We start from the raw sequence: 9,270 nt of genomic DNA on the forward strand, positions 1-9,270 counted from the left end.
AAATTAGATTCATTTAGGGAATAGCGTACTCTTAGTAGTATTAGTTGTAGTAGTAGTAACTTCTGCTCTATTCATTTGCCTGGTCCAGTCAGAGGATGACTCAACCCCGGTTCAATATTGTGTTCAAGCGAGAGAATCTGCTGCTTGCTGACAAAATGGCCCCTAAACTGATTACTGTTTGTCGGTTTTGGGCACATTTTTTAAATGAATGTTGTCAAAAAGAAATACACATAGCCTCTATTAACCTCATCTAATTGTCACAAACAATATAAATAACCGAAACAAGGAAATAATGTATTCCCATTTTGGATACTATAAATGGAGAGAGCTCATTCACAGAAAGCAAATGAATGACGTTTTTAAAGTGGAAGTTCTGAAGAGTAACACAAATCCAAATAACAGTGAGGCCAAGAATAAAATATAGTTTTTCTGTCAACAGCATGTGCTTTTGTTAGCAATTTAGGAGACAAGCACATGTCAGAACAACTCTCTGAATCATGTATGTATCCTCCCACAGTTGACTGCCCGTCTGCACCTTTGTGATGGTGGACCACTTCACCCCCATGAGGTCGTTTTTACTTTTTACTCAAAGCTATATTTAGTTGTTCGGGCTGTAATTTGTGATTTCGACCATATTTGGTTTTGCAATTGCAAAATCTCTACATAATTGATGGAGTTGATGTTCTTCAAAAAATCTACATTTTATGAACTAAGAAAACTGCCCTGTTTTCCACTCAGGATGCATTTTGAACGAGTAATTTAATGAGTAGTAGGATTGCATAACCCCGAAAAGTGTATCTGGAAAATTGCCAAAATGTGGAAATACGTGGTTTTCCCTGTGACGAAGGATGTAAAACGATGTGCCACGCTACAAGTAATTTACTGCTGCAATGTTGCGTTGCTCTTTTGAAAACGAGTATAAATTGTTGTTTGAATTAAAAATTAGACTTTACATTATTCAAATGTATTTCTGCTGTGTCTCTTTCTCCATACGCTGCTTTGGAATAAGAGAGTACAGTGGCGCTCTGTGCTGCGTGTCCGTGTGTCCAGGCTGAAAGTAGCTCTTCAGAAACATGCTGCACACTCACTAAGCCAGAAGTGGAAGTTGCCCAGAACAAAGTTGCAGCCTCATCGATTGTCCACTTAGCAGGAAGGGGGGTTAAACGCCGTGCTGCACTCTTTTCTCTTTTTGGTCAGTGCTGCCTCTAACAATCCAGGAATCTGTCCTCACCGCTCCATATTTAATTGCATCATTTATCGTGGACAAAAGCTTCTTTTGTGGAAAGTGCCTCCTTCAAATTAGCAATGCTGAAAAGTCAGTTACTCCAAATGACAGCAAAGAGTGGGGGAAAGGGAAATGAAAAAACAACCTAAAACAAGTGAGTCTTCCGATCACTATTGTGCGGGAAATCTCCCTTTTTATTAACAGATATGTTTCTGAAGATTAATCAAACCTCAGATTGAGGACGCATAAGACGCACCGACGCACTCACAAACGTACCGTCTCATAAATCCCTGTCTGTGCTGGCCACACTGACTCACCAATGGTTATGGATTATCATGAATGAAATGGCTATCACCACTGGTTTTCTCTTGCATTTTCTGTGCCCATAAATACACAATTTGTGTATCTGCGTCTGGGTGCTTCCCCCTCCCTGACTAAGAGTGTGTGTGTGTGTGTGTGTCCGTCCTTTACGTCTGAGGATTTGAATGGAAAATTCCCATATCTGACAGGAGAGTCCATTAAGATTCTGCACAACGCGCCGGTTGAGGTTTCACTCGAGGGTGGAGGGGATATTCTCTCGCTTCTCACACACACACACACACAGCTTTTTCGACACAGACACCCACCAGTCGTCGTTGCCTCTCTCCTCGACACCTTTCCCACCTTAAGGCTATACCGTGCTGCACCCCTGCCTTCCTTATCTCTCTCGCTCTCTGCAATGATACTGCGGCACAGTCAACTAAAAAAAAGTCCTCACCTGTAGAGGGGCATTCAGCCTCTCCTCTCCTGCTCTCTCTCCCTCTCTGTGTTTTGTGTTTTACATGGAGAGGAGGTTGCATCGCTCCTGCTCCAGCTGTTTGGTGACACCTTGAAGCTGCTTGTCATCCTCCCGTTCATCATCATACTGTATATGTTTATATTCTATGTATAATGTCTGTTCCGTACGCACAACTATCTGTTGCATGTCTGCTTGTCCGTCCCTTCTCTTGCTCTCCCAGAGGTTTCTTTATTCCTTTTTGGTCTGAAGCGAGTTGTAAATTGTAAAGATTGTAAAACCCTTTGAGTCCAATTAGTGATATTGGAAGATGTATATATTAAAATGGCTTGTCAAACACGGGGGGTTGCATCGCTGCATACATTTTATACCTCAGTTAATACGTTTCAACTGTGAACTTGTTTTCTGGTGACCTTTAAATGTGAACGAGGTAACGGCTGCCCCTGCCATTATGTGGAAGTGACCCGTGATGGACGAGAAGCCTGTACTTTGTGTGTCACAGAACTAGTCCAGAGAACGGTGCAACGCCAACTCAAATCCATACCAATACTATGGCGTAAAAACTAAACAAATCAAAACATAATTCAGTGGCAATGCAGGGAAGATAAAACAAGTCTGTCCCCAGTAAACATGTTGGTATTGTACGTCTCTGAACCAAAAGTGTATTTCACATCGGCCTTGTTTCATGCTCAACACAAACACATGGATGAATACAAAACGGTGTGTCACCTTTATAAGGCACTCGCATATCCAGTTGTTGAACTGATCAGGGATCAGATTCATTCACTTTAATGTCACACTGATTTCTATCCATATTGGATGCATTTACACTGTTTTAAAAAAAGCAATCTTATCCGCTCAAGATAAGTGTAAATGGGTTCATAGAGTGGGAGAGGTGGTGGAGCAGTGTATGTACTAGAGGTGTTAGAGGAATGAGGGACAGGTGTGGCGGCTTCCTGGTGACGTGAACCAAAGCTACGCCTGTGCGCCCAGTGCTACAGATCACACCACTAATGATGTGTGAAGAGACCATTAAATCCCAGTCTAGAAAAAATGAGCAGAATTGATTCAAGAATTCCCGTTAAAAACCATCCCAGAAGAATCACATGAATATTTAACACGTGCAAGTTTTTCAGATTTTAGTCAACAAGTCATCTTTTATGTGGATTGTAAGTTTGTGTCGCAGCATGCAGTGTATTTGTTACTGAACGAGGACCATCAATGAGCATTCACAGAAGAAATGGACAATATTGGGTGGATTTTCTTCAAAAAGAGCTCTTATTACGTATTATTTTGTCTTTATCAATCGCCATCAATCACACACACACTCTTGATCCTGCTGCAAGACGCTCCTAATGAACAAATCTGCATCTCATAGAGAAAAACACCCGATAAAGCATTCAACATTGATCCCCCTCCAAAACAAACATACAAGGCAATCAATAAAATCATTTGAGGCATTTGTGAGTTGAAAGTTTAAGCAACTTTGATTGGATTCTGTTTTTGAAGATGCATCACTGCATCTCCTTTCATGATGCTACATGCTTATAAAGAAGTCAAATCCCAGTTTTGGCTTTTTGTCGACAACCTCTCTCACACGACTTGTGTGAGAAGTAAATTCCCGATCAGAGGCTATTGCCTCCCCGGGCCCTCATCATTCTCAGGGACACAGTGCTTTGATGTGCATTTTTCAAGTGAGGCCTAACGCCTTGTCGCTTGAGTTTTCATGAAGGGAAATATTTATGGCATTAAAACGGCAGATAGAGCACTCTAGGGGGCCCATAATTGATACAAGTGGGTAATAGTTTAGGATAATTTTGTCACTGTATGCTGAGCCGTAGTTGGGCCCGGGAGTCCGACGTCGGAGGATTTCCACTGGGATGTAAATAAGGTCTAGTAGTTTGGATAAATAAATGGGATGCAGCCCTAATTAAAAATGCATTGGGGAGGGAGGAGTAAAAAAGTAAGAATTATTGACTTCTGTGGTCTTTTTAACCTAATTGACAAATAGGCGTATTGTCATTGCCATAACCCATTTATTTTCACACCTGATAGGGGTATAATCAGGGCACAGCACAAAGGACGGTCAATATTGGACCTACATTTGTCAGGTAAGATGATAATGCTCTGCTGCCCCAAAAGCGACCAAAACCTGTACATTTCTAAAAACCAGAAACAAAGTGTTGGAAGAAAAAACGTATTTAATCTATTACTGTTTCACGGTTATATTGTTAATCATACACTGTGTAAAGGCTTGTGGCTTCTCATTCAACCTACTCTCCTGTTAAAACATACGTATGCTTTTCAAGTGACCTTCTGATAGTCATGAGACTGTGGATGCCTACATGTCTCTGTTTGAAAAACGTGGTGTTCCTTGTTATCATGACCATGCCGATGCAAGGTAATCTGAAGACGTCATGAGAGCTTCTGTGATTGTGTCATTAATGTGTTTAAGAGGTAACTCTCTGCTCATTCATTGAGCAGTCCAGGATACACAATTCACATAACATGTGTAATTCTGTCTCTGCACCTCTTTGCAAAGAATAAATGTCCTGATCAATGATTTTGCCACCAGGTGTCGAGTACATTTTTCTATCACAAAGTAACACTTTGTTTTTTATTACTTTCTGTTGGAATCACTTATTCCAACAGAAGGTAATAACAACTGCCGGGAGTACAAAAATTAAAGTAGGAGACTTATTAGCCATTTTAAATTACACATATTGGCTAATTAGGTTTTGAAGATCTCAAGCATTTCCACATTTAACGTATGGAGTATGGATCTTTGAATTTCCAAAGAAGTCAGATCTGGAAAAACAGTAATTAATAAGAAGAACGATATCACATATCACAGCAGCAGTCATCAAGTGAGTCAGTGTTGAATGAAGACGACCAAAACGTCAGTCTGATTGCGTGTAATTAATTAGCCAACAGCTGGAGTGTGAAATAGACAAACTCATCTTAATTCCCATTTGATTTAATCACTTTCATTTTTTCCCCTGTGTGCAGCACATCTTCCCGAAAAAAAACACACACACGCATATATTATTTTCTTTCTTTTTTCAACTAGACGTGCGGCATTTAACGTGCAACAGTTGCTGGTTTTAGGAAGATAAGTGTAGAAGGACACAGAAGGACACTTTGAGCCTGCAGCCCTTTCCAGAAAAGTCTTTGAAGAGAGGGATCTTCGTTAGTGAGAAGCTGCACATTCAGTGGAAGCTGCAGAAAGAGGCGGGTTTTCACAGAACTTATGTAAGTCTCCCAGATGGCACTGACTGCATTTGATCGATGGCGGCGAGAGAAGAATCTGGAAACAACGAGGACAAGGGGCTTCATGCCTTGAGAATGGTATCTTTATTGTCACAGTGAAGAGAGCATACAGTATATCACTGACACATATTTGTAATATTTAGATGCCTTCCTCAATCTCCGCACAAAGTCATCTAGACTAGAGAACGTCTGCATAATCATATAATTATTCTACCAAATCCACAAGTACATGCACACACACACAACTTCAACAGAGGAACATTTCCAACACCAGAACTCACTTCACTCGCTTGAAAAAACAAAACAAAAAAAGTGTAACACATTTTCTGTCATAACACTGTTGACCCAACCGTAAAAGCCGGACAGCATGGACCTCTTGTAACAACCCTTCGGCTTTTTCTGTTTCACCACACGTTCTCATTTATCTCACCTTTTTTCTTTTTTTTTCACTAGTTCTTAAGGTAATGGAAACGGGCAGGAGGGCCAATTGTAGACGATGAAACTGACATTACCCCTGCAGAACAAACCACTCGGGCCCCAAGCTGACCAGGCCTTGGTATTGATATCCCCCAGATGAAACCGCTTCCCAATTAAACTCATTTCAGTTAAACAAATAAAACACATAATGTGAGCTAATGCCATCCCTTTTGACAGCCCCACAAGAGGCCAGAGTGAGGCTAATTGCAATTTGACCCAATTCACTTTTTCTTTTTGTTGGTTTTACTGAAAGGATTGGTCAAATTGTTTGACTTTTGTGGCAAACAGTAAGCATACATCAAGTGATTTCCAGAGGACCGAAACAAAGGAAGCCTTAAAGAAAGTCCACAATATGAATTAATGATGCAATTTAATAAGCAGCAATTGCCCGTTTATGAAAATCAGTTTGTACTTCATGTTTGCAGCCATGTTTCTATTAAATGAGGTAGGTGTGGGTGTCAATGGAAAAACTAACATGGGATTATAGTCTAGGAGGTTTTCGCCTGCCCAATTAAAACATATTATTTAGCGGCCCAGATGCGATATATTTCGGCACTTTTTGACGGTGATGCTGCTCCCTCTTGGATACAAATTGCACTTTATCCTCTGAAAGAAGGAAAGTCCAGTGATTTTATTTAAAAATGGAACTCCAAAACCATATCCAACAGGACAGATAATCCTATTTTGAAACATGTTATTAAAATATGGTCCTATTAAAATGAACTTGTACCCATGACTCTAAATAATAAGATTCTGGAGACTTGGCATGACAGGAGAATCCAGCATCTGGAAGATTGCATTGATAAAAGACGTCACATGTGTTTTGAAGAGGAAGTATGACTTGTCCAGTAGAACTTTCTTTTGTTACCTCCAGTTAAGATCTTTTTTGAGAACCAACCTGGGCCCTGAAATGACTCTACCTGTTTTAACTAATGTGGAAAAAATGCTTCATGAGGGAAAAGTGTGTACATTTATTTCTAAAATGTACTCCATGTTGCTGAGTGAGGGCCCAAAACCAGGATTACACAGATCCAGGATGAGATGGGAGTCAGACTTGAATATAGCAATTGATGAAGAACTCTGGTCATATTTGTGCCAGAACAGTTTGTCAGCAACGGTTTATGCCCGCTACAGACTTGTGCATTATCATTTTCTTCATCAACTGTACCTCACCCCACAGAAGCTACATAAATCCAAACCTGAATTGTCAGAAATGTGTTTCAGATGTGGTATAGAGGTACTTCTTCCTACACTGTACCTGGCTTTGCACAAAGGTGATGTCCTTTTGGTATGACTTTTGTAATGCCTTAACTAAAATCACAGGGATTACCTTTCCGTTGGATCCTGAGCTATGTTTACTGGGAAACTTCACAACTTTCAACGGGTCTTTAACGAAGGTCCAAATTAAATTTGCAGAAATTGCTCTGTGTGGCCAGGAAATGTATAGCGATGATTTGGAAGTCTGATTCCCCCACTCTCATCGACAGATGGTCTGTGGAAATGAACAGTTGTATTCCTCTTGAAAATATCACATATAGTCAGAAAGAAATACAAGTTATTTTTAAAAATCTGGCAGCCTTATTTGGAGTACATGGGTACATCACTAACGGTACCATAGAACTGTAACTATTTGGAGCTCTGAATAACATTATGCATTTGTGTCATTGCGGTATCTCTCTCTGCGCTGTGCCATCCTATGCACCAACCTTTTATTTCTTTTAATTTTTATTTGGGTGAGGGGAATTAGCTATTTACTTTATTAAAGTAGTTTTTGTAATTTTCTGTAATGTAGTGTGCTCTGCATGTTCTCTTGCAGTGTGAAAATATATATATAAAAAAAAAAGAGGTAGGTATGACCTTTTACTCCGCCTCCATTGCATCGTGCTTCTGAAGAAAATTGTCACTTATCGGATTAATGTTTTGAGACCTTTTTGTGAATATCAATCGTCCTGCAGCCTCACATCCACATGTCTTGTGGTGACAAAAGCCGAAAACAAACAAGTCATGTTTTATTTTGCAGTGAGTATGTGATATTGGCGAGTCAATGCCGAACAGCGTCACTCGTCGAGAAGCTGACAAACTATGATCATTATGGGTTTTAATTATTCTTTTGTCAATACCCAAGTGTATATATATATATATATATATATATATATATATATATATATATATGCACACACATAATACCGTTCAAAAGTTTGGGGGTCACCCAGACAAATGCTCAGCAATTTCTCACATGGAATAGTCTTCATCTCTAAGAACAAGAACAGACTGGCGAGTTTCACATGAAAGTTCTCTTTTTCTGGCCATTTTGAGAGTATAATGAACCCACACATGTGATGCTATGGATAGGAAGGCCAGTTGTAAAGCTTCTCTCTCCAGCATAACTGTTTTAAGTTGTGCTAACATAATTGCACAAGGGTTTTCTAATCATCCATTAGTCTTCTATGCGATGAGCAAACACAATGTACCATTAGAACACTGGAGTGATAGTTGCTGGAAATGGCCTCTATACACCTATGTAGATATTTCATTAAAAACCAGACGTTTCCACCTAGAATAGTCATTTACCACATTAACAATGTAGAGTGTATTTCTGATTAATTTAATGTTATCTTCATTGAAAAAAACAGTGCTTTTCTCTGAAAAATAAGGACATTTCTAAGTGACCCCAAACTTTTGAACAGTACTGTGTATATATATTTTGTAGACTTAATACTTACAATACTGCAATACTACTGAATATTGTTTTGCTACTACTACATTTCACTTCATAATATTACACTTATATGCCATAATATGTATAATGTACCAGCCTTTTTATTTTATTTGACCATATTATTGTAACGACCCGATAACCCAAGGACCCAAAAGCACAACTCAGGAAGGCAGAGGTACAGAATATGATTCCTTTACTTAACAGGTAACTACAGGTTACACACAAGGAATGCTGGAGAGCTAGGTTCAAAAACACAAGACAATCTGGCAGGGGACAAGTGCAAGTGAGGGGACCTAAGTAGTGAAGACTAATGAGGGGATGTGCTACAGGTGAGACAGGGATGGGCCAGGTGCAAGGAATGAGGGCTGACGAGGAGGGAGTGACTGATGAAGGGGGTGTGCAGCAGGATCTGAAATGACAGGACAGTTAGTACACAGACAGGATGAAAATAACTTAAAGAAAAGTGTGGCGCTGAACCGTGACAATTATGTCATACTGTTATACCACTTTACTTTGAGGAGCCGTCACTGTTAGTCTAGAACACTGAATAATGTTTCCACCAGTAAACCTGAACATGCACACCTCTCTCTGTGTACAGTGATTATAACCGCATAACTATATAGATTATAATTAACTAGAGGATACACTTTTTCCTTCACGTAGATCTTAAACCCTTAAATATAAACAGGAGCCCGGCCACCCTACGGAGGAAACTCATTTCGTTTTTTTTTATTAAAATAAAAGTTGGATAAAATCTCCATTGTCCTCCCCTTATATGTAGTCAGGTGTCGGTAGGTAGAACTG

Source organism: Taurulus bubalis (genome assembly GCF_910589615.1).
Source record: "Taurulus bubalis genome assembly, chromosome: 8".
Lineage (NCBI taxonomy): Eukaryota > Metazoa > Chordata > Actinopteri > Perciformes > Cottidae > Taurulus > Taurulus bubalis.